This window comes from Halichoerus grypus, chromosome 7, assembly GCF_964656455.1.
Source record: "Halichoerus grypus chromosome 7, mHalGry1.hap1.1, whole genome shotgun sequence".
NCBI lineage: Eukaryota > Metazoa > Chordata > Mammalia > Carnivora > Phocidae > Halichoerus > Halichoerus grypus.
This window is the reverse complement of record NC_135718.1, coordinates 141,029,255-141,056,552: the sequence shown is the minus strand read 5'-3', so window position 1 is coordinate 141,056,552 and position 27,298 is coordinate 141,029,255. Positions and strand designations below refer to the sequence as shown.

Sequence of the window (27,298 nt, the reverse complement as noted above, 5' to 3'; positions counted from 1 at the left end):
TGCTGATAAAGGAATGGTCACATCTCTGCTTTTCTGCCCCATAGAAGTCCTTCCTTTACCTTGTTTGACTGTATGTTGCAGGCCACTACATCTCTCTCTCTCTCTCTCTGTGAACTCTAGACTGTATTCTGTTCATCTATTTAAATTTTTGTTCAATTATGTATATTTATTTTGTTATCAATTTGATGTTTAATTCCAAAATTTACTTAACTATTCACATTTTAACAAATAAGATGCAGATATCTAGGCAATTTAGTTATTGTTTCTTCTGAGCTTATTATTCAAACATTGATTCATCCGTGTAATTCTTTGTACTATCCTTGTTCCTGACAATGGAGATGTAGCAATGAACAAAGCAGATGACAACCTTCACTTTTATGTAGTTTGCAGCCTCTCTTGGAAGGCGATTATTAGGTACTAACAGTAAAAGATGGTCAGTGCGGTGAAGAGGGAAGCAGAGATTGGCCATAGTTTTCCAAAATCTCCATGTGTTATAGAAATAGAAGAAAAGAGAGTCATCATATGTACCTGGGATCAAACGGAAGTTGAATCATCCCATGACTCTTCCCTGTGACTCAGAAGTAGGTATGGGGGTGGGAATGTTAAGGCAGATTCACCATTCCTGTAGAGTATTACAATTAAGTATAAATTTGATGCTCCCCAGGATGTGAAAGAGATAATCACTGACCAAATAAAAGCGTAGGGTGAAAATAGTCTTTTTTATCATATAAGAAATATAAAATGTATATAAATACTTATTATTATTTTAACATTAAACATAGGTATATAGCATGATACTGATGAGTTTGACAAAGAGTCTGGAATAACATTCAGCATATTCAGCCACAAAAATAGTCCTGACTGCATTGGAATTCGTTGTTAAAAATAAGCCAGCATGGAAATATGACTCACTCATAATCAACTAAAAGGTTTTTGTTAGGAAAACTGCACCAATGTAGCAAACAGAAACATTTGGGAATCAAATAGTTGTATCTTATGGTGGAGTTTGTATTGACGTTTTTAAAACAATCATGGGAAATTTGATTGGCTTTGTACTAGGCAACCAGAAATAAGAACCACATCTCAGGAGTCCTGGTCCCAAATTGTGTTTGCTTTTATAACACTTGTTTCTTTTCACCTCCAGTACTTTTTTTAAAACAAAGATTCCTTTTCACCAGAATTGTGCCTATAATGCATAGCCCTATCTCTATGAACAGTGCCTGCCCTATGACTAGCCAGATGAATATGCAATTTGCATGTTGCTGATTAAAATGAAAGTCTGTATGCGTATATGAATGTCTGGTCACATTTTAAAAAGAAATCTCAAAAGCTGACAAAATACCTTCCCCCTTTCTATACAATCCAACAGCTTGAGTTCTTGTATACCCGCTAAGCCTTATGCCATATCTTTTTAACAAAGAATGAACCCATGTATGAAAAGCAGCCAGGAAGACTTTGGCTTTATGAATCTGCAAGAAACAAATGCCCCATGAGAGCCTCTTCCTGTTCCTCTACTCCTGTGTTTCAGAATCCCAGGCTGCTGGTCTTTGAATGATGTAGCAATAGATGCTCATGGGATTTCCACCCGGTAGCCAGAAGCAGCCCAGTTTTAGATCATAATAGACCAGCGATGGGTGAAGAATACAGAATGTTATCAGTTAGTTTTTACATTGGTGCCTTGGAAAGGGTTTGGGGTGGGGGTGGGGAGCAAAGGAGAGATTGGGTAGGAGAATATGCTCTACCCTGTCAGTTTCCTGAGTTACGCCGAGGGACTGTGAAGACATTTATTCTAAACTATGTGAATAGTAGCCATTGGTAAAAACTAACGTTCTTTCAAGAAGTGGCAGGTTGAGAATAAGACAGCTACTGCTAATACGGCCAAAGGAGGTCATTTTGCATACTTACATCTTAAAGTGTAATTAGAGAGGTGCTCACAAAATCCTTAACTTTTGGGAGTAAATGATGTGGAAGCACACAATTTTCCTAGAACATCTCAAAGCTGCATGTGTGAGAAAAGCACCTTGTCTTCAAGTTCTGAAACCCATCAGTACATTCATCTACAACAGATTTTTCATTTAGGTCATTCATTTACCTTCTAACTAGGTCATAAAAATAATTGCAGCAATGAAAATTGCCAGAAGACCAATTTTTCCTTTCACCCAGAAAAGTTGGGAGTAGGGTTTATTTTAAATTCATTTGTTTTGCCTCCATCACTAGAAATAGACAATTCATTTTACCAAACTAGTTTGCTTTTTACATTTATGAAGTGGAATGAGAAAAATTTGTTTTACCCAACATACATTTAATGGTTTGAAAGGCATTATTTGAGGTGCTGCAAATTAAAAAAAAAGCAATAAATAAATAGAAAACGACAGTCCATCCTGTAGTGCTTAGCTATTGGCCACTTTTTAGATGTGTTTAATTGAAGGATGTCTATCATAGGAATAAAACCCTACTGAGAGTTCTCAATGAGTGCTCCACACTCTTTAGGACAGCCTGGGAGTATTTCTCAGAGGAGGTGACACTTGACATTGGTCTTTAAGTATCATTAGGAATTCACAATTCAGAGGGAAAAAAAGTTCATTTTAAAAGAGAGCCTAGGGGCTCCTGGGTGGCTCAGTCATTAAGCATCTGCCTTCGGCTCAGGTCATGATCCCGGCCTCCTGGGATCGAGCCCTGCATCGGGCTCCCTGCTCAGCGGGAAGCCTGCTTCTCCCTCTTCCACTCCCCCCTGCTTGTGTTACCTCTCTCGCTGTGTCTCTCTCTGTCAAATAAATAAATAAAATCTTTAAAAAAATAAAAATAAAAATAAAAGAGAGCCTACGATGTGTGAAAGACAGGGAGGTAGAACGTATAAAGCATATTTAGGAAACTCAGAAATTGGTGTGAATGGAGTGTAGGGTATAGTAGGGAGAGAGGATGGAGATGAGGCTGGATGAGGCTGGATGAAGGGCCAGGGTTCATAGAAGCCATGGTCTTGTATTTTACCTCCTGTTGCACATTCAGTATAAACAGTGCCTGGCTTTTAGGAAGGGCTGAGTGAATATTTGTTGAGTAAACAAATAGATGAGTGACTAGATAGACCGATGGAATGAATATTGTAATGAAGTCATTCGTTTTCTCTCAGAGACAGGGAGAGGTCCTTGAAAACTTTTGGGCAGAATGGTGACATCAGATGGAAAGTTTTGTGGGCTGGAAGACAGGCTCAATGACGGAGATCACCTCAAGTGGAAATGCAAATGTCTCCAAGGGGAATGTTGTTTAAGTTCTGAGAGGAAGAAGCAGAATTGATAGATATCGTTGACCCATTGGATATCGGGGGTGGAGAGTCGAGGGTGACTGACTGAGCACTTCATGCAGACTAGTGGCCCTTGAGAGAGCTGCTCAGGTTTAGATAGAAATGCCCCACAGGTTGTTAGACACACAGGTATAGAGATAGAGATGTCCTGTAGGTTGTTAGAGACACAGGTATGAAACCTGCCTGTGAAAGGAAAGGTGAAGCACAGGGAGTCATTAGACTATAAGGATATTTGAGAACATAAAAGATGTGAGGGTGGAATGTTAAGGATCATTAAGGATACAGAAAGGTCTGAAGAGGAGCTAAAAATCATGAGAGTCAGGAGACTGAAAACCAGTCAGGTAAGAGGATGGGGAAGAAGTGGGTCTGGCTAGTTCTTATTGTTCGTTGGGACACTTGGAGAAATGTCATGTGTTAGAGTTAGTGAATGTAATTTTTTTTTTCAGTCAGTTTGGAATTTTCACTTACCCTAATGCCCAAACTCTCAATGATCGATAGCTGATTTAATGTGATTGTACCATTCGACTTGGCTAAATTAATATTTAAGATACAATGAGGCTTTGTGATATTTTCTAGAAACCTTCTTCATTAGTATCTGTTGTGAAGATTATCTTTATTTTTACTTATTAATACCCAGGGAATACTTTGCCCCATGTTTTAACTTTCAAAGTCATACTGACACACGTATTCTGTTAAAAAATCAGGCACAAACCTGGAAAAATGTGAACAAACTTAGGTTAGAACATAAGATTATTTTCCCAAAAGTGGAGGAATGAGGAGCAGAGGTAAGGAAGCATCCACAAATCCGGAGACATTAGAAAATTTCAAGTTTCCTTTTCTTTATTTGAAAACTGTTTTCCTCTATTGGGATTTATCTGTTACTCAGAGAAACCAGGTGAGTTAAACTTAGTCCCGAGTGGGCATTTGTCTGGATCCCCAAATTCGATGCAATTTAGCACAAATTGTCAGTCTGTGCTGAGAATAGCAGGGCCTGCTTTTCAGCCGTTCTCTGGTTCATTGACAGAGCTTTGAGGGGAAATCACAGCACTTACGGGCACCAAGCCACTAGTCAGCATCTCAGCCACCACTGGCTCCCTGTGCCTTTCAGAACTGAGAAAGCAGCTGTTGCCCCTTCTAGAAAATCAGAGAAAAGTGTGGAGCAAAAGGGAAATCAATTAATTTTACAAATAATAACAAAGTAATAAGGTAAATGAGATCATGGGAACAAATTGAGAAATGCATTGCACTCTTTTTCCCCTACCACACAAATTGGTTTTCATAAATTAGGACATTAATGTATATATAAATCTGGTTGCTGCTTACACCATTAATTTATTATCTCTTTCCGAGACAAATGATAGTTATGTAGAGTCTATTAAAAGCATTAGTTGGATTTTGAGCTTGTTTATGCAATGAGGGCTGAATGTCCAAGTTCATCCTGTGTAACTGTTCCCTGTCTATTTTTATTCATAATTTACTTTCTGAGACTGATTAAAAGCTGACTTTACTGTTATCTCGAAATCAGAATATCTATTACCCTATTAATAAACATAGAGTTGATATGCTGAAATATGGAGGGAAAAATCAGTGGATGGCCAGGGTATGGGGTTATAATCCTGGCTTGGCTTCCCATGGGACCCTGAGATGGTCTGGTTTACTTAACTCTGAATTACCCTTAACATAAAGGCGACCTGCATTCATAATATTTAGTTAAAACTCATATTTTTTTTCTCTGTTTCTAAAAAAATTGAGCAGATTCCTTACTGGTCAAAGCAAAAAAATCCATAGGGTGCTTGGGTGGCTCATTCTGTTGAGTGGCCAACTCTTGGTTTCAGCTCAGGTCATGATACCAGGGTCTTGAGATCGAGCCCTGCTTTGGGCTCCCTGTTAAGCACTAAGTATGCTTGAGATTCTCTCTCTCCCTCTGCCCCTCCCCCTGCTCATGCACTCTCTCTCTAAAATAAATAAGTAAAATCTTTTTTAATTAGCAATAATCGCGCCTCGGATAAACCTCATTGGCTACAATACTGCCACTGTGCAAAGCTAAGTAAAATCTTTTTTAAAAGAGCAAAAGAATCCATAATACAGTAATACAGTAAGAAATGGACTTTGTTATTTAACAATCATTGAATAGAGTAGTGAAAAAGACATGTTGCTTGAAGCGTTTGGAGTTTGGAGTTCACAGTCTGCTGTGGGGACAACACAAGGCAACTGTGATATAATTAGGTAAGCATAATTATTTATTTATACCAGATAGAATTTAAAAAATATTTATTTACTCACTTCCATTCTTATACTCCTCCGTTCCACGAATATTTGATATAATGCACACATGCACACACACACACTTTTACAAAGGTAGAGGCAGATAACTGACACAGTTGAAGGGAAGGAAACATAAAGGCAGTAAATATTAACAAAACCAGGGATCAAATTGCACACAGAAAGTGTACCATTTGGGTTCATGCAGTTGTAGTTACTAGAGATGGTCAGAAAAATTGTTCCGTAAGCTCCCCAGAATCCAAAGCAAAGAAGAAACCAGAGTCATTTACAAGGTTAAATGGCCCAGGGGGCGGAGCAAGATGGCGGAGGAGTAGGAGACCTGGATTTCGTCTGGTCTCAGGAATTCAGCTGGATAGGGATCAAACCATTCTGAACACCTACAAACTCAACAGGAGATCGAAGAAAAGAATAGCAACAACTCTCTGAACAACTCTCTGGAAGGTAGGACGTGCGGAGAAGTGAATCCGAGGCGATATTCGGGAGGATAGACAGCGGGGGAGGGGCCTCCATCGGCCACTTCTGGCAAGTGATAGAGCCGCGGAGCACAAAATCGGAACTTTTAGAAGTCGGCTCCGCTGAGGGACGTCACTCCAGTGGCTAAGTGGGGGGTGGAACCCTCGTGGGACAGTGTGGTCTCAGGACCCTTGGGGTCACAGAAAGACCGGGGGTACCTGAGTGCGGCAGAGCTCCCAGGTATCGGAGCGGGGAAGCCGGCTGCAGAGACGGAGCCCAGGCGCGGGCTCTCAGCTCGGGGTTGCCATAAACCGGGATCCGCGGCACAGTCGGGCCACTGCTCCTCCAGCAGGGACCCAACAAGCGGCAGATCCGGGGAGACTCCCCTTCCTCTCCCAGGAGGAGCGGCGCGGGAGCGCACCGCAGGGATCTGCTGGGTTTGGAGACTCCATACAGGGTCGTGTGCCAGAGATAGAAAGGCGCGGTCACAGGCCAGGTGAGCACGGAGTGCAGCCGGAGACCGGGGAGACGGGGGTGGCTGACTGCTTTTCTCTGGGGGCGCACTGAGGAGCGGGACCCTGAGTTCTCGGCTCCTCCGGGGCGGAGACTGGGAGGCCGCCATTTTCACTCTCCGCCTCCAAAGCTGTACGGAAAGCTCGCAGGGAACAAAAGCTCCGGAGAGCAAACCCGAGCAGATTACTTAGCCCGGACTGGGTAAGGGCGGGGCAATTCTGCCTCCGGCAAAGACATTTGGGAACCACGGCAACAGGCCCCTCCCCCAGAAGATCAGCAAGAACAGCCAGCCAAGACCAAGTTTACTGATCAATGAGAATGGCAGAACTCCAGCGCTAGGGGAACACTGCACATAGAATCCTTGGCTTTTTTACCATGATTCTTTGGTCTTTCAAAGTTAATTTTTTTTTAACTGTCTTTTTTTTTTTTTAATTTTTCTTTTTCCCTTTTTCAGCCAACATCTTATCAATCCCTTTTTTAAAAAAAATATTTTTTATTTTTCATTTTTAGAGTCATATTCTATCCCTTCATAGTAGTTACCCTTATTTTTGGTATATATATATATATATATAAGTTTTTCTCTCTTTAAAATTTTGAGATACAGTTTCTTCTAACAGATCAAAATATACCCTAAATCTCTAGTGTATGGCTTTGTTCTAGTCTCCTGCCTGATCACATTCTCTTTTTTTTTTAAATCCTCTTCTTTCTTTTTTCAACCAACTTCTTATCAATTCCTTTTATAAAATCTTTTATAATTTTCATCTTTACAGTCATATTCCATCCCTTCATCGTATTAACCCTTATTTTTGTACATATATAAGTTTTTCTTTCTTTAAAATTTTGGGAGGCACTAAAAAATAAAATAAAATAAAATAAAATAAAATTTTGGGAGGCACTTTCTTCTAACAGACCAAAATACACCCAAAATCTAGTGTGTGGCGCTGATTTATGCACCAGCCTGATCATATTTGATCATATTCTGTTTTTTTTGTTTTTGTTTTTGTTTGTTTTTATCTTTTTCTTTTTCTTTTTTTTTTTTCTTTTTCTTTTTTCTTTCTTTCCCTTTCCTTTCCACTGGTTTCAGGTCTTTTCTGATTTGTTTAGTGTATATTTTCTGGGGACGTTGTTACCTGTTAGCATTTTGTTCTCTCATTCATCTATTCTCCTCTGGACAAAATGACAAGATGGAAAAAATCACCTCAACAAAAAAAACAAGAGGCAGTACTGACTGCCAGGGACCTAATCAATACAGACATTAGTAAGATGTCGGACCTAGAGTTCAGGATGATGATTTTAAAGATACTAGCTGGGCTTGAAAAAAGCATGGAAGTTATTAGAGAAACCCTTTCTGGAGAAGTAAAAGAACTAAAATCTAACCAAGTTGAAATCAAAAAGGCTATTAATGAGGTGCAATCAAATATGGGGGTGCTAACTGCTAGGATAAATGAGGCAGAAGAGAGAATTAGTGATATAGAACACCAAATGATGGAAAAAAAAGAAGCTGAGAAAAAGAGAGATAAACAATTACTGGACCATGAGGGCAGAATTCGAGAGATAAGCGATACCATAAGATGAAACAACATTAGAGTAATTGGGATCCCAGAAGAAGAAGAAAGAGAGAGAGGGGCAGAAGGTATATTGGAGCAAATTATAGCAGAGAACTTCCCTAATTTGGGGAAGGAAACAGGCATCAAAATCCAGGAGGCACAGAGAACCCCTCTCAAAATCAGTAAAAATAGGTCAACACCCCGACATCTAATAGCAAAACTTATGGGTCTCAGAGACAAAGAGAAAATCCTGAAAGCAGCTCGGGAGAAGAGATATGTAACCTACAATGGTAGAAACATTAGATTGGCAACAGACCTAGCCACAGAGACCTGGCAGGCCAGAAAGGACTGGCATGATATATTCAGAGCACTAAATGAGAAAAATATGCAGCCAAGAATACTATATCCAGCTAGGCTGTCATTGAAAATATAAGGAGAGATCAAAAGCTTCCAGGACAAACAAAAACTAAAGGAATTTGCAAACACGAAACCAGCCCTACAAGAAATATTGAAAGGGGTCCTCTAAGCAAAGAAAGAGCCTAAAAGCAACATAGACCAGAAAGGAACACAGACAATATACAGTAACAGTCACCTGACAGGCAATACAATGGCACTAAATTCATATCTTTCAATAGTTATCCTGAATGTAAATGGGCTAAATGTCCCAATTAAAAGACACAGGTTATCAGATTGGATTAATAAACAAGATCCATCGATATGCTGTCTGCAAGAGACTCATTTTAGACCCAAAGACACCCCCAGATTGAAAGTGAGGGGGTGGAAAACCATTTACCAAGCTAATGGACACCAAAAGAAAGCTGGGGTGGCAATCCTTATATCAGACAAATTAGATTTTAAACCAAAGACTGTAATAAGAGATGAGGAAGGACACTATATCCTACTTAAAGGGTGTATCCAACAAGAAGATCTAACAATTGTAAATATCTATGCCCCTAACATGGGAGCAGCCAATTATATAAGCCAATTAATAACAAAAGCAAAGAAACACATTGACAACAATACAATAATACTGGGGGACTTTAACACCCCCCTCACTGAAATGGACAGATCATCTAAGCAGATCAACAAGGAAATAAAGACTTTAAATGACACACTGGACCAAATGGACTTCACAGACATATTCAGAACATTCCATCCCAAAGCAACAGAATACACATTCTTCTCTAGTGCCCATGGAACATTCTCCAGAATAGATCACATCCTAGGTCACAAATCAGGTCTCAACCAGAACCAAAAGATTGGGATCATCCCCTGCAAATTTTCAGACCACAATGCTTTGAAACTAGAACTCAATCACAAGAGGAAAGTTGGAAAGAACTCATATACATGGAGGCTAAAGAGCATCCTACTAAAGAATGAATGGGTCAACCAGGAAATTAAAGAAGAATTAAAAAAATTCATGGAAACAAATGAAAATGAAAACAGAACTGTTCAAAATCTTTGGGATACAGCAAAGGCAGTCCTAAGAGGAAAGTATATAGCAATACGAGCCTTTCTCAAGAAACAAGAAAGGTCTCAAATACACAACCTAACCCTACACCTAAAGGAGCTGGAGAAAGAACAGCAAATAAAGCCTAAACCCAACAGGAGAAGAGAAATAATAAAGATCAGAGCAGAAATCAATGAAATAGAAACCAAAAGAACAGTAGAACAGATCAATGAAACTAGGAGCTGGTTCTTTGAAAGAATTAACAAGATTGATAAACCCCTGGCCAGACATATCAAAAAGAAAAGAGAAATGACCCAAATAAACAAAATCATGAAAGAGGAGAGATAACAACCAACACCAAAGAAATACAAACAATTATAAGAACATATTATGAGCCACTCTATGCCAGCAAATTAGATAACCTGGAAGAAATGGATGCATTCCTAGAGATGTATCAACTACCAAAACTGAACCAGGAAGAAATAGGAAACCCGAACAGACCTATAACCACTAAGGAAATTGAAGCAGTCATCAAAAATCTCCTAAAAAACAAAAGCCCAGGGCCAGATGGCTTCCCAGGGGAATTCTACCAAACATTTAAAGAAGAATTAATACCTATTCTTCTGAAACTGTTCCAAAAAATAGAAATGGAAGGAGAACTTCCAAACTCGTTTTATGAGGCCAGCATTACCTTGATCCCAAAACCAGACAAAGACCCCATCAAAAAGGAGAATTACAGACCAATATCCTTGATGAACATGGATGCAAAAATTCTCACCAAAATACTAGCCAATAGGATCCAACAGTACATTAAAAGGATTATTCACCACGACCAAGTGGGATTTATCCCTGGGCTGCAAGGTTGGTTCAACATCCGCAAATCAATCAATGTAATATGATACATTAATAAAAGAAAGAACAAGAACCATATGATCCTCTCAATAGATGCAGAAAAAGCATTTGACAAAGTACAGCATTGTTTCTTTTTTTTTTTTTTTTACCATGCAACAAAACTTTTATTAACATTTTGAACAGCTATTGAGAAAACCAGTGATTCAGCGGTTACTGAAACTGGTAATTTCTAAACTTAAATTGGGGCAAATGGCTATAGTGCAGAGCAATGCCATCACTGGGCACTATGAATTGAAGACTGAAGAATTAACAGCCACCCCTCAGATGGAGAACCAGGTGGAGAGTTAACTCTTTCTGGATGTTGTAATCAGAAAGAGTGCGGCCGTCTTCCAGCTGCTTGCCTGCAAAGATGAGCCTCTGCTGGTCAGGGGGGATGCCCTCTTTATCTTGGATCTTGGCCTTCACGTTTTCGATGGTATCACTGGGCTCCACCTCCAGGGTGATGGTCTTGCCGGTCAGGGTCTTCACGAAGATCTGCATGCCACCCCTCAGGCGCAGGACCAGGTGCAGGGTTGACTCTTTCTGGATGTTGTAATCAGAAAGAGCAGCATTGTTTCTTGATCAAAACTCTTCAGAGTATAGGGATACAGGGTTCATACCTCAATATCATAAAAGCCATCTATGAAAAACCCACAGCAAATATCATTCTCAGTGGGGAAGAACTGAGAGCTTTCCCCCTAAGGTCAGGAACATGGCAGGGATGTCCACTATCACCACTGCTATTCAACATAGGATTAGAAGTCCTAGCCACAGCAAGCAGACAACAAAAAGAAATCAAAGGCATCCAAATCGGCAAAGAAGTCAAACTCTCACTGTTTGCAGATGATATGATACTTTACGTGGAAGACCCAAAAGACTGCACCCCAAAACTGCTAGAACTCATACAGGAATTCAGTAAAGTGGCAGGATATAAAATCAATGGGCAGAAATCAGTTGTATTTCTATACACCACCAACAAGACAGAAGAAAGAGAAATTAAGGAGTCGATCCCATTTACAATTGCACCCAAAACCATAAGATACGTAGGAATAAATCTAACCAAGAGGCAAAGAATCTGTACTCAAAACTATAAAATACTCATGAAAGAAACTGAGGAAGACACAAAGAAATGGAAAAACATTCCATGCTCATGGATTGAAAGAACAAATACTGTGAAAATGTCAATGCTACCTAGAGCAATCTACACATTCAATGCAATCCCCATCAAAATACCATCCACTTTTTTCAAAGAAATGGAACAAATAATCCTAAAATGTGTATGGAACCAGAAAAGACCCTGAATAGCCAGAGGAATGTTGAAAAAGAAAAGCAAAGCTGGCGGCATCACAATTCCGGACTTCCAGCTCTATTACAAAGCTGTCATCATCAAGACAGTATGATACTGGCACAAAAACAGACACATAGATCAATGGAACAGAATAGAGAGCCCAGAAATGGACCCTCAACTATATGGTCAATTAATCTTCGACAAAGCAGGAAAGAATGTCCAATGGCAAAAAGACAGTCTCTTCAACAAATGGTGTTGGGAAAATTGGACAGCCACATGCAGAAGAATGAAACTGGACCATTTCCTTACACCACACACAAAAATAGACTCAAAATGGTTGAAAGACCTAAGTGTGAGACAGGGTCCATCAAAATCCTAAAGGAGAACACAGGCAGCAACCTCTTTGACCTCAGCAGCAGCAACTTCTTCCTAGAAACATCGCCAAAGGCAAGGGAAGCAAGGGCAAAAATGAACTATTGGGACCTCATCAAGATAAAAAGCTTTTGCACAGCAAAAGAAACAGTCAACAAAACCAAAAGACAACCGACAGAATGGGAGAAGATATTTGCAAATGACATATCAGACAAAGGGCTAGTATCCAAAATCTATAAAGAACTTCTTAAACTCAACACCCAAAGAACAAAGGATCCAATCAAGAAATGGGCAGAAGACATGAACAGATATTTTTGCAATGAAGACATCCAAATGGCCAACAGACACATGAAAAAATGCTCAACATCGCTTGGCATCAGGGAAATCCAAATCAAAAACTCAATGAGATATCACCTCACACCAGTCAGAATGGCTAAAATTAACAAGTCAGGAAACGACAGATGTTGGTGGGGATGCAGAGAAAGGGGAACCCTCCTACACTGTTGGTGGGAATGCAAGCAGGTGCAGCCGCTCTGGAAAACAGTATGGAGGTTCTTCAAAAAGTTGAAAATAGAGCTACCATAGGATCCAGCAATTGCACTACTGGGTATTTACCCCAAAGATACAAACGTAGGGATCCGAAGGGGTACATGCACCCCAATGTTTATAGCAGCAATGTCCACAATAGCCAAATTGTGGAAAGAGCCAAGATGTCCATCGACAGATGAATGGCTAAAGAAGATGTGGTATATATATACACACACACACACACACACACACACACACACACACACAATGGAATATTATACAGCCATCAAAAGGAATGAAATCCTGCCATTTGCAACGACGTGGATAGAACTGGAGAGTGTTATGCTTAGTGAAATAAGTCAATCAGAGAAAGACATGTATCATATGACCTCACTGATATGAGGAATTCTTTTTTTTTTTTTTTAAAGATTTATTTATTTATTTATTTGAGAGAGAGAGAATGAGAGAGAGCAAGCACATGAGAGGGGGGAGGGTCAGAGGGAGAAGCAGACTCCCTGCTGAGCAGGGAGCCCGATGCGGGACTCGATCCAGGGACTCCAGGATCATGACCTGAGCCGAAGGCAGTCGCTTAACCAACTGAGCCACCCAGGCGCCCGATATGAGGAATTCTTAATCTCAGGAAACAAACTGAGGGTTGTTGGAGTGTTGGGGGGTGGGAGGGATGGGGTGGCTGGGTGACAGACATTGGGGAGGGTATGTGCTATGGTGAGCGCTGTGAATTGTGCAAGACTGTTGAATCACAGATCTGTACCTCTGAAACAAATAATACATTATATGTTTAAAAAAAAAAGAAGAAGATAGCAGGAGGGGAAGAATGAAGGGGGGAAATTGGAGGGGGAGATGAACCATGAGAGACGATGGACTCTGAGAAACAAACTGAGGGTTCTAGAGGGGAGGGGGGTGGGAGGATGGGTTAGCCTGGTGATGGGTATTAAAGAGGGCACATTCTGCATGGAGCACTGGGTGTTATGTGTAAATAATGAATCATGGAACACTACATCAAAAACTAATGATGTAATGTATGGTGATTAACATAACATAATAATAAAAAAAAATTAAAAAAAAAAGACAAGGTTAAATGGCCCAAGGACATGGCCCTATTTCAATGATGTCATATGTAGGCACCATTTATTGGGCACTTATATTTCTCAATGGATTCTCCCCCCAAAATAAGACAGAAGAGTGAAGTAACTTTATCCTGGACCCACACTGAGTAAGTGGCAGGGTGGACCCCCATGTGACCTGCTCTACTGTCCTCTCCCCTGGCCTGACCCCCATGTGACCTACTGTACTGCCTTCTCCTCTAAGGCTTATTGTCCCACAAGACCTACGTGGGAAACTGCTCCGAGTCACTCTAAGGTCCTATCTTAGAGGCATTTTCGAAATGCCATGGAAACATAGAGGAGGAAATATTTCTGCCTGTATATGTGAGCAGAGGTAGTAAATTTATAGCAACATTGGCCTATATGTACTTTTAAATAATTTGTCTGTTTTTAGAAAAGTTTTTACAATCACTCGATTCCTTCCTGGTTGTCTTCTTCTAGATATGCAACCATCATACGTGTCATTTCTTTTCCTTCCTAAATCTTCTAATGATTCTAGAAGATATAATGTTGATTACTGAGATTGGCTCGCAGTTCTCATATTAAAAAATAATCTACAACACTCAGAAAATATTTAGAAACATGCCAAAATTTGGCTGCAACATGTCATATTTCCTTAATCAATAGGCTAAAGATAAACGTGCTATTTCAGAGCTGTGTTTGAAGGCTGGTAATCAGTAAAACAGTATTTTTTATGAGTTGCATAAATGCTTTGTGGTGTTACTGAAATATCTTAATTGCTTTTATGAATGTATTTAATGAGTTCCATTTAAAATGTGATGTTATTTACCTTATGGGATTAAATGACTCACTCCATCCAGACACTGTGCAAACCCAAAGGAACATTGCTTTTTGTCTGCAGTGCAGGGTGAACCAGAAAGCTCTAAATCCAACTGTTAGTTGCTCTGCTCTGCCTGGGTGAGCTCCGTGCTGTACCCACAGGAGATCTGGGCTGGGGACTCTCCGTCCAGGAGCTTCTGGTCTGGTATCCAGGCTTAATTGAATAACAGCAGGGGCTTCAGCTAGAAGAGATGAGATGGCCGGTCAAGATGGCTACAAGGTCAAGAAACAGCCTCAGAGGAAGCAATGTTTGTGTCACAGAGTCGCTGGAAGATCAGTTTCCAACAGTTAGCATGTTACTGAGAAGAGTTTTGTTATCTCGTGGACAGAGAAAGAGGAGGACAAGAGGAACACCTACTGTGTTAGAACCCTGATGATCAGTGTAGCTCAGAGTAGAAGCTCTTATTTTTCTTTTTAGCCCTTTTTAGTTCCTTCGCTTTTCTTCTCTCGTCTCTGATTTTAAACTTTGTTTATTACACTTTGGTCTAAGCAGTAATAAAAGCTAATTCTAATGAGCACCTACTATGCGCTATACATGGTACTAAACACTTTTATATGATTATTTCACCTCATTGTCCCAGCAAACTCTATGAGGTAGATGCTATTATTATTATTATTCCACTTTTATGCATGAACAAACAAAGGCTCGGTGACTTTGCTTAAGGTTATGCAAGTATCGACTGCAAGAGGTAGGATTTATTTAACTATCTATTTATTTTTGTGGAGAAAAGGGAATTTTACTTCAGGATCATTGAATAAAAACAGTAAAAATTGACATTGTGAATTAAGCAGGGATTTGTGTTCAATAGGATGGTTGTGTTTTAAAGCTGGCAAAGGAAAATGACTGCTCTTTGGTATTAAGGAAATCCATTCAGAGTTTAATATTATTCTTTAATCTAATGAGAAAATAGTCAATGTTGAGAGTAGCCAAAGCACGCCTCCCCTCCCCTCCAGATTGGGATTTTCTAGTCCATTTTTATGAATTAGCAGCAGATACTGCTCATTCTCATTCCCATGGTAAAATGGAAAAATTAATTGTATCCCCAAAACTTCTTGGAATAATGGGATAAAATGATTTTTAATGAAAAAAATTAAGATAATTATTTTATGACTCAAATAAGCAAATGCAATATCATGAGATTAAACTGGAGTGGAGGGAATCCAGTGAATCTCACAAGTAGGTGTCAATCACTTATATTTGTAAGGAAGTAAAGAAATGTTACTTTATCAGAGTTAGAATTCCTGTTGATAAGCAATTTGGTGGGAAGAAAACATGGGTGAGAATACTGAGAATAGAGGAGAGGAGGAAGGTCGGCAAGAGGGGGTAAGGCAGGGCATTCTTAGGGGAAGTGGCCAGTAAAATTTCCACTATGGTGAACATTTTGAGACTTTAAAGAATTTCTTTCTGGGGTGAGTGGAAGAGATGAGTAGGCAGAGTACAGAGAATTTTCAGGGCAGTGAAAATACCCTGGAAGATATTATAATGAGAGACATAGGCTACATTTGTCCAAACCCATAGAATGTACAATACCAAGAGTGAACTTTAATGTAAACTATGGACTCGGGTTGATTATGATGTGTCAGGATAGGCTTATGTGCCATTCAGGTGACAGTGATAAGGGGGAGGCTGTTCATGTGTGGGCACAGAGAGTATATAGGAAATGTCTGTACCTCCTTCTCAATATTGATGTAAACCTAAAACTACTTTTAAAAAATAAAGTTTTTTAAAAAGTAGATGAAAAATAGAAAGTTAAAAAATCAGATTGTCTTATTGATTGAAAGAATTCTTTATAGATTCTACACATAAGTCCTTTGATTCATCTGTCATGTGTTCATTCTGCCTACCTCCTACCAAATAATCTATTATTATTTATTGACTATTCCTTATTAGACACTTTAGTAGATCTAATAGTGTCCTCCCAAATTCATGTCCCCCTCGTGCCTCAGAATGTGACATTATTTGGAAATAAGGTCTTTGCCGATGTAATTCATTAAGGGTCTCAAGAGAAATCATCTTCAGTATAAGGTGGGACCTAAATTCAATGACTAGTGTCCTGATAAAAGAGGCAAGTACACAGAAAGAAACACAAAGAAGACCACATGAAGAGAAAGGCAGATATTGGCTTTACGTTGCCAGAAGCCAAAAACACCAGGAAGCACCAGAAGCTGGAAGAAGCCAAGAAAGATTCTTCCCAGAGCCTTCAGCAGGTGCATGGTCCTGCCGACATCTTAATTTTGGACTTTAGGCTTTCCAAACCAAGAGAAGAACTTTCTGTTCGATTTAGCCACCAAGTTTGTGTTAATTTGTGTAGTCGCTCTAGGAAACTGATGCAGACACTCTTCCCGGAGACTGGCTACTAAAATGAATAATATACAGTACTCGTCTTTAAGAGGTTGAAAGAGTGATGTTACAAGATAAACAGGCAGCTATTTGTCGAAAGCACCTGCAACGTTTTTATAGAATTAACAATGAGCGTATTTTTAAAAGGATGGCTAAGCATTGCGTGGTCAGCTGTGGGAGGTGGGGAGGAAGAATCAGAGAGGCAAGATACAGCACCTACAGCAAAGTTGTGGAACCAGAAGAGAACCTGGTAGGGAGGGAGAGTGGGAATCTCACCGAGGCCAGAGCCAAGAAGAGGTCGGGTAGGAAATAAAGTTGGAGAAGGTAGGAGGTGTAGGTAATTTGAACGGCCTTGTGTGCTGTGCTGAAGAGTCTTTTGTTTTACTCTGTAGGCAATGTAGAGCAAACCAAGATCTGAAAGATGGAAAACGATGTGATCAGACATCAATACAGTGGAGTGATTAAGAACACAGGTGCCTGGACCCAAACCCTGGCTCTGCTGCTTATTAGGTAAGTACACGTGGGCAAGTTTCTTATTATCGGACTGTCATCTGTAAAACAGAGACAACAGTTCCCTGGCAAAGCGCTAGGGTGAGGAGGGTGAGGGGTAAGTGAATTCAACAGGCGTCATCTTTAGAACAATGTCTGGAATCTACGAGGCACTTAACGCTAGTCATTATCATCTGCTGCACATTTCATTACTAGAAAGTTCATTCTGGCAGCAATGTGCAAATCCCAAAGCAGAGAGAACAGAAGGTAGTAGCATTCGCTTAAGCAAAAGCCTGAACAATGTAGTGAGAAGGAAGGAGAGTTTTGTGGAGATGTTTCTTGAATAGAATCAAAGGGTTGTATCGATCAATGTGATGTGAAGAATTAGGAAAGAAGAGAAGATGTTGGCTCAGAGATTTCTTCCTTGATGAAGAGTAAACACTGATGCCATTAGCAGTGAGCGGGAATACAATGCAAGCGATGGGGTTCTGGAGAGGTAGGGCAGGGGACAGGGAAATACATTTGATTGTAGACATGGTTAAGTTTCAGGTGACTGTGACATCCAGGTGGGGAAGCTTAGAAGGCAGTTTAGAAGGCATTCTAAAAGAAAGGGAATGGATGAAAATTCTTAAAGTTATGTTTCTTAAAGGGAGCTCCTCTGGACAATGCTTGATGAGAATCATCTGGTGCTCTTATTAAAAATGCAGATTCGGGGCACCTGAGTGGCTCAGTTGGTTAAGCGGCTGCCTTCAGCTCAGGTCATGATCCCAGAGTCCTGGGATCAAGCCCCGCATGGGGCTCCCTGCTCGGCGGAGAGCCTGCTTCTCCCTCTCCCTCTGTCTGCCGCTCTGCCTACTTGTGCTCTCTCTATCTCTGTTAAATAAATACATAAAAATCTTAAAAAAATAAAATAAAATAAAAATAAAAATGCAGAATCTTAGATCCCACTCAAATCCTACTGAATAGAAATACCTGGCAAGCAGTTATTGAAGGGTTGCATTTTAAGGACTCTTCCTAGGTGATGCTTATGCATATAAGAATAATTAGTTTCTGGGAAACCTATAAGCCTCCAGTTTTGGCTGTTGATTAGAATCATCTTAGGAACTTTTAAAAGTACAGAGATACTGATGCACGGACTCATCCTCAAAGAGATTCTGATTTAATTGGGCTAGGATGGGGCCACAGCTTCAACTTGTTTAAAAAGTACCCCAAGTGATTCTAATCTGTAGACAGGAACTAGAAGGAGAAAAAAAGAATACTCGAGAAGGCAAAAGATCTGAAGATCAGAAAAAGGATTCATAAAAGACAGAAATGAAAATATCTGGATGTTAACTGTGCAAAGGTTTTTTTTTTTTAAGATTTTATTTATTTGAGAGTGAGAGAGAGAGAGTGCGTGCACACAAGTAGGCAGAGCGGCAGGCAGAGGGAGAGGGAGAAGCAGGCTCCCCGTTGAACAGGGAGCCCGATGCAGGACTCGATCCCAGGACCCCGGGATCATGACCTGAGCCGAAGGCAGACGCTTAACCGACTGAGCCACCCAGGTGCCCACCCCCCCTTTTTTTAAAAGTAGGAATAGGTAACATTACTACATTCAATAGAGATTTTGGCAGAAGAGAAACAGAACTGAAAATAGTCTAGTGGATTTGACCAATAGGCGATCAGTGACGATTTAGGGAAGGTATTTTCAATGGAGTGGGATAGAGATCGAAACGAGAGAAAGGGGGTGCCTGGGTGGCTCAGTTGGTTAAGCATCTGCCTTCTGCTCAGGTCTGTCCTGGGATCTAGCCCAGTGTCAGGCTCCCTGCTTAGCAGGGGAGTCTGCCCCTCCTCCAGCTTCCTCCCCCCACCCCCCACCCAAGGTTCCTCTCTCTCTCAAATTAAAAACAAAACATGAGAGAAAGGCTTGAGGACATGGAGACAAAGAGCTCAGACTACTTTCACAAAGTTTTTGTTTTTTTTGTTTTTAAGATTTTATTTATTTATTTGCTAGAGAAAGAGAGAGAGAAAGAGTACAAGCAGAGGGAGTGGCAGGCAGAGAGAGAAGCAGGCTCCCCGCCGAGTAAGGAGCCCGATGTGGTACTCGATTCCAGGACCCCAGGATCATGACCTGAGCCGAAGGCAGACACTCAACCGACTGAGCCACCCAGGCGTCCCCACTTTCACAAAGTTTGAAGAGATCTGGAACACAGCTTACAGCAAGAGCAAGGCTAATGCCATCTTTCCCTTTCTCTTTTTCCTCTCTCTATATGAATGAATTAAAATATTTAAAATATTTGTAGCTGAAAAAGAAAATACCAGAGGAAAAGATAATTTTTTAAAAAAGATTTTATTTATTTGAGAGAAAGAGAGCACATAGGCAGGGGGAGGGCAGAGGAAGAGGGAGAAGCAGACTCCCCTCTGAGCAGGGAGCCCCGGGGCAGGACTCTATCCCAGGAGCCTGGGATCATGACCTGAGCTGAAGGCAGATGCTTAACTGACGGAGACACCCAGGCGCCCCTAAAAAGAAAATCTTAAGTATATTTCCAGAAGTAGTCTGAAGAGGAGAAGTTCAGAGTTTTGTATGTAAAGAGGAAAGACATGGTCTGTCCCTGAGAACAAGAGGTAAGGATGAAGGAAGGGGTAGTCAGTGGGGATGGGAGCATATTTACCATCGCCCACTGTGAAAGAGGGCTTTGGAGGATGAGGGAGGGCTTGAGGGAATGCTAATTGTTTGCATGGGGAATTCTAGAGGAAATGACCAATATAAACACTCTTGGATGGTGTTCAGAAGTCCCACTGGGATATGAAGTCCTAGATTTATAGTGGCAGCAAACCAGATAGCCTAGTGAGTCTCTCCAGCAACCGCTGGCAGTTCATACATGGGAAATACAAGGCTGCATCTGGGTTGGGACTGGCAGGGGTAAAATGGAAGAACGAAAGTGATGAGACTGTTAGAGCACCGGGATTCATATAATGACTTTATGGTGTGGGTAGGAGTGTGGAGTGAAGAGGCTAGTCTGGGATAATGAAGGATGATGCAAGGATTCATGGTTCTTCATGAGGTCTTGCTGTACTTTACTAAAAGTGAGGGAGTGAGAAAGAGGTGGGAAAAATAAAGGTTGTAAGCTGTAAGTGGGATTTCTTGGTTTAAGATTTCAGAGTAGGGAAGGTGTTGGTGACCACAATACCCTCGGTTTAGTGAAGACCGTGAGTTGCTGATTGTAGCACAATAATGATAAACTGGGGTGAGAGAGGGAGGGAGTCCAGATGCCTGGGTTCTTCATGAACTTGCATAGTGATTTGAGTTGTGAGATGGCAGTGGTGAATTTGATAAAGTCTAGGGTGTAGCCCAGGTTTGTAGCCTCTGAAGAGAGACCATCCTGGGTTGGAATCCTAACTCTTATCCTTTACCACCAGGGTAATGTTGGGCAGGTTATTTCTGTGATCCTCGACTTTTTCATTTATAAAAACAGAGATAACAGCTGTCTCTTAGTGAATTTTTAATTTTATTTCTATTTCTGGCCTCTCTTATCCCTTCCTTGAGACAATGAGCAAAAAGCTTGGCTACTTGAGAAGGAGGGGATGTGAAGGGAAAGTAAATTTTGTGGAAGAGTAATCGGTATTTTGGAAAGGCCCCCCCATATATGACCTATAAATTGTCTTTCTGAAATTAGTGCACTCTCAAATCTCTTACCTAAGCTAGTCCTGAAAAATAGTGATGAAAATTCTAGACCAAGTTGGTTGGTGTACCATTTTGTAGCTCTAGTAATTGAAGGGCTGGGATTCCAAAGAGAAAATGAGAGAGAAATTATTGGAATTAGCCTAAGTAACAGCTGATTTTGCTTAGTTCCTACATAGAATGCAAAACTTCTACAGCTTGTTGATTAGTGAATATGCTTTTGGAGAGATTGTATATAATACAATGAAGGGGTACTTGTATGACATGGATACTTGTTTCGTAGATAGGCCCATTGCCCTTTCTTTTTTAAAAAAAAACTTCATTATTTACTTGAAAGTAGATGTTTCTTCCTTTTTAAAAAGCTTCATAGAATGCAATTGTCACAAATGGTTTTAAAATTCAAGCCTAAAGTACTTAAGATCAAACTCGTTTAAAATTCTTTCAATGTTCAAAACATGTTTCAGACTAATTAATGACTTGAAGTGTAACTGAACTGCATATTTGACTCCAGACTTCTTTTCTACATTAACAAATCTCAGAAGAGAAAAACAGAATTCCTGTGTTCTTTCTGCAAAATACACATGCCGCTGCATTGTATCAAACAATCAGGGCACTATTCACGTTGTATTCTTTCTAAAAGGTACTCTTCAGGCACAATTCTAGACTCCTGCTATGTGAGAGAAGAAGCAACACCAAGAAATTAAGGATAAGGAAATAGTGGTATAAAAAATCAGAAAAAGAATATTGAAATCTAAATAAGGATCGAAATCACATTGTTCTAAATTTGGGTAGGAAACAGTAAAACCAATCCAAAAGAAGATTTGCAATGTAAACTGCAGAAGTCACAGTGATCCTAAATATTTTCAAAAGTAGCTTGTTAAGATCAGGAAGAGGTAAAAGTAGAGATGAATGAAGATGTAATTAAATCACCCCCTACTAATGGTGGAACCAAAAGAACTTTAGTTTTGCTCCTAACTTTGACAAATTAGAAAGCAATGTTAAAGAATGTTTTGAGACTTATATTATTCAAAATGAGTGACTGAGCACACGGAGTGCCCCCTAATATTAAAAATGTTGGGGGGGGCGCCTGCCTCACTCAGTCATAGAGCATAGAGCATGTGATTCTTGATCTTAGGGTTGTGAGTTCGAGCCCCACTATGGGTGTAGAGATGACTTAAAAAAATGTTGGTAAGATGACCAAAAATCAACACCACAACCATGCTGAAACACAAAGGGGGAATCTTCATGCCAAAAGCAAGGAGAGAAAATTATAGATGGTAAGGAGATTGTTCCAGATTGAAGAAATAAATCAGAGTGGAAAGCTCAATGGAACCTTAATGCCAACAAAGGTAGAAGTAGCACCTGGAGCAGGGCGGGGCAGAGAGGCGATCCACAGGCTGATGAGTTCCAGCTACACTACTTGATTGATCCTGGCAGCATCCCCCTTTCCTTTTCCTTAGGCCAGGGAAAAATGACAGAGACAGAGGTTAGGTATGGGAGCTTGAGACAAACAGACTGAAAGGCTGGTCAGAACGGGAAGAACACGAAACATTGGCACCTGCAAAACCAGTAACTAAAACATCTCCTTGACCTTTTCTCTCTAAATATGCAGAAATACGAACTAGCCTTCAGTTTCATGTCTTTTCAATCAGGTTGCCCACAAAGAAATTGCAGACTATCTAATTGACAATCTGTATAAAAGCCTGCATTCAGGACTCCTCAAACGTTGGAGGAAAACTCAACACTTGAGAGAGGAGAGATTCAAAATAGAGAAAGTTTCTAACAGAGTTTGCACTATAAGCGTGACTTTAGAAAAATCATAGTAAGTATCCATGGAAAGATTAATATCAGAGCAAAAGACAGGACAATTGAACTACCAAGAGAGATGGAAGTAAAATTAAATTTTACCATTGAAACAAAGAGCTGGCTGGATTAGCCCAAGGGACATAGCCAAAGGTGCCTCTTGTAAACTAGAAGATGAACAAAGAATTATCCCAAATGTAGTACAAATACATGAAGAGAAATACATCTGAAATATGTGGGATAAATACATTACTTTTAATAATTTGTCTAATAAAATGTCCAGAGGAAAAAGGCAGAGACTATAGAATAGAGAAACCATCTAAACTATAGGCAGATGATGATGTCCCAGGATGACAGCAAAATAAGAATTTTCAAATTGAAAGGGTTAACTATGTCTAGCAGCAAAAATTCTAACAATGACTCCATATTCCAGGCTCCACACTGGGAAACTGCAGAAAGAAAAAATTGTGAAACTCTGAAGATGGGAATGGGGGAAACCCAATTACCTACAAAGGCACAATAACCAGTTTGATATTGGGTTTCTTATCAGCAAAACCGGATGCAGAAGGATGTGGAACATCGGAGATCTTGGGATAAAGAATTTTAACGCAGGATCTATACCAAATAAAAATATCACTCAAATATGAGAATGAGTTAAAGACATTTTCAACTATGTAGGAACTCAGAAATTTAACCATTCATGGACATCCTGTGAAAAATAAACCATTGCTTCAGCAGGAAGGTAAATGTGTGGGGGGTGATAAATGGAATGGAAGAAGGAATATTGAGTTGCATTAGTAAAACTCAGGGATGTGTCCATGTCAATGTCGACCATTAGTTTAAAATGCAATTTGGAACTCATTCAAAATGACACACCCATATTAGAGGGAAGACGATAAATGTGGGAACAAGTAAAACTATGCTGAAATCCTTGACTTTTAGAAAAAAGATTCTGATGAACTCTACATATTTTGAAGAAAATCATAAGGAGGTAATCATTATATGAATATGAATTATTTTTTAAGAGTATGAATTAAATGTATAAGTTTGTCATCAATGAGTAAAGAAAATGGATCAGGAAAACTGTTCAACCCATTTAAAGGCAGAAACAGGGATAAATAGTAGCATAAATAAGTAAGCCCTAAAATATCAGAAATAATAACATTTAATCCATGAACTAAGCTCACCTATTAAAATACAGACACTGATTGGCTTTTTTCCCCTAAGTTTTTGTTGAATTCTAACATATATGCAAAGTGTACCAATCATAAGTGTGTTTTATGCAAATTGAACACGTTTTCACAAATTGAACATACCAAGTAGCCAGCATCAAAATCAAGAAATGGAACATTTACAGACCTTCAAAAACATCCCCTCTTCCCCCCTCCCCCCACCTACCCCTTTAACCCTCCTTCCATTCAGGCATTACCTCTTCTAGGGAAACCACTATATTGACTTTTGTCATAATACATTAGTCTTCCCTGGTTTTGAATTTTATGTAAATACAATCTATGTTATGTTTTATTTCATGGATGGCTCTGTCACTCATCATGTTTGTGAGATTCAAACATGTCATTGCATGTAGTTATCAGCTGTTCATTCTCAAGGCTGCATGGAGTCTCATTGTATGAATATTCAACAATTATTTATCCATCCCATTGTTGATGGACATTTGGATTTGAATTTTCAGTTTTAGCCATTACGAATAGCACTGCTATGAACATGATAATACATATAAACATATGTCATTTAGTAAACATGTACACACTTCTTTTCAGTTTAAGCCTAGGAATAGAACTGCAGCATATATGATCTCCAATTATACTGCATCTTTGCCCCTACGTGGTATTTCTTATCTTTTTAATTTCCTCTATTTTGATTGAGGTTCATTTTAGCTATTGCTATTGTTTTTAATTCTTTGATTGTGGAGGAAGTTGGCATGTATTCATATGTTTACTGACCTCATGTGAAAAGTTTATTCAAGTATTTTGTCCATTTTTCTATATTGTTTCTCTGTCATTGACTTGCAGGTGTTCTTTATATGTAGGTGTTCTTTATATACTCTGGATAATGATTGTTTATCAGATATTGCAAATGTTTTATCCCACTATTTGACTTGCCTTTTTACTGTCTTACTGATGTTTTATATAAACAGAAATTTCCAATTTTAAGGTATTGAGTTTTTTTCTTTCATATCATGGCAAAAAGAAGAGCAAAACAAAAACAACATACCTGTCCCACTTCTCTGAAGTGCAATGTTTTCATAAGTTAAGTGTCTATATAGGTATAAGTATGTTTCTGGGCTCTCTGTTCTCTTTGCCTTGGTGTCTATTTTTACCCCTCCCACAATGTCTTATTGTACCTTTATTATGTCTTGTTGTCCACTAGTGTCCTTTCCCAGCTTCTTTTTATCTCTCTAACTTGTTTTTCCTCTTCATGATTGTTGTAACTATTTGTCCTTAGTTTCATATAAATTTTATTTTATTTGTTTTTTTAAATATTTTATTTATTTAATTGTCAGAGAGAGAGAGCGCACAAGCAGGGGGAGAGGCAGGCAGAAGGAGAAGCAGGCTTCTTGCTGAGCAGGGAGCCCGTTGTGGGACTTGATCCTAAGACTCTGGGATCATGACCTGAGCCAAAGGCAGATGCTTAACCGACTGAGCCACCCAGGAGTCCCTCATATAAATTTTATAATTGAATTGCCTTATAACGAACACAGCTAAATAGAATTTTGATTTCTATCAAGAATGGACAGCAAAATTTTATTACATGTTTTTTCCTAGTCTTTTCTGGTTTTATATGAATTTTAAGATTGTTTTTCCTATTTCTGCAAAAAATGTCATTAGGATTTTGATAGGGATGGCATTGAATCTATAGATGGTTTGGGGGAGTTTGGCGATTTTAACAATATCCAGTCTTCCAAGTCATGTACACAGGATGCCTTTTGTCCCATTTGTCTTGTTTAATTTCTTTTTTTTTGGTCTTGTTTAATTTTCTTGTCAATGTTTTGTAGTTTTCAGGATATAAGTTTTTTATTGCCTTAGTTTATCCCTAATTATTTTCTTCTTTTGATGCTATTGTAAATGGGATTGCTTTCCTAATTTCCTTTTCAGATAATTTGTTGTTAGCATACAAAAATCAGTAATGTTTCTTTCTTTTTTTTTTTTAAAGATTTTATTTATTTGAGACAGAGAGAATGAGAGAGAGAGAGAGCACATGAGAGGGGGGAGGGTCAGAGGGAGAAGCAGACTCCCTGCCAAGCAGGGAGCCCGATGCGGGACTCGATCCAGGGGCTCCAGGATCATGACCTGAGCCGAAGGCAGTCGCTTAACCAACTGAGCCACCCAGGCGCCCCAAAAATCAGTAATGTTTCTATCACTAATTTTGTATCCTGTTGCTCTTCTGAATTTATCAGCTCTTAGAGTTTGTTTTGTTTGTTCTTTCTGCAGCATCAGTTGTATTGTCTCCTCTTTCAATATGGTTTGTTTTATTTCAATCCTCTCTCTCTCTCTTAGTCTAGCTAAAGGTTTGTCAACTAATTACCTTTTCAGAAAATGTAGTTTCCACAACATTTTTAATTTTTATTCTCTATTTCTTTTCTTTTTTTCTTTTTTTTAAAGATTTTATTTATTTTTTGACAGAGACAGCAAGAGAGGGAACACAAGCAGGGGGAGTGGGAGAGGGAGAAGAAGGCTTCCAGCCAAGCAGGGAGCCCGACGCAGGGCTTGATCCCAGGACCCTGGGATCATGACCCGAGCCAAAAGCAGATGCTTAATGACTGAGCCACCCAGGCACCCCTCTATTTTGCTTATTTCTGCTCTATATTTCCTTCTTTCTGCAAACTTTGGGCTTAGTTTGCTCCTCTTTTCTAGGTCCTTGAGGTATAAAGTTAGGTTTATTTTCAACCTTCTTTTTTAACGTAAGCCCATATCACAACAAACTTTCCCCTTAGTCCTGCTTTTGCTACGTCCCATCGGTTTTGATAGATTGTGTTCATTTTCATTTGTCTCAAAGTATTTTCTAATTTCCTTTTTGATTTCTTCTTTGATCCAATGGCTGTTGAAAGTATGTTGTTTAATTTTCCCATATTTGTGAAATTTCTACCTTTATTTTATTGATCTCTAGTTTTATTCCATTGTGTTCAGAAAAGATACTTGGTATGATTTCAGTCTTCTTAAATTTGTTAAGAATTGTTTGGAGGCCTACCTTATGATCTATTCTGGAGAAAGTTTTGTGGGTGAATGAGAAGAATGTATATGCTGCTGCTATTGGGTGGAATGTCTGTATATGTATGCTAGGTCCATTTGGTTTATAATATTCAAGTCCTGTGTTTCTTTATTGATCTGTCTGAATGTTGTATACATTATTGCAAGTAGGATATTGAAGTCTCCTACTATTATTTTATTGCTGTGTATTTCTT

General features: G+C 39.5%; 1 pseudogene; it reads right to left on the bottom strand.

The window, feature by feature from the left end:
* Positions 1-5,261: 5,261 nt before the first annotated feature.
* Positions 5,262-5,343, bottom strand: LOC118547572 (U4 spliceosomal RNA; annotated as a pseudogene).
* Between the last annotated feature and the right edge of the window lie 21,955 nt (positions 5,344-27,298).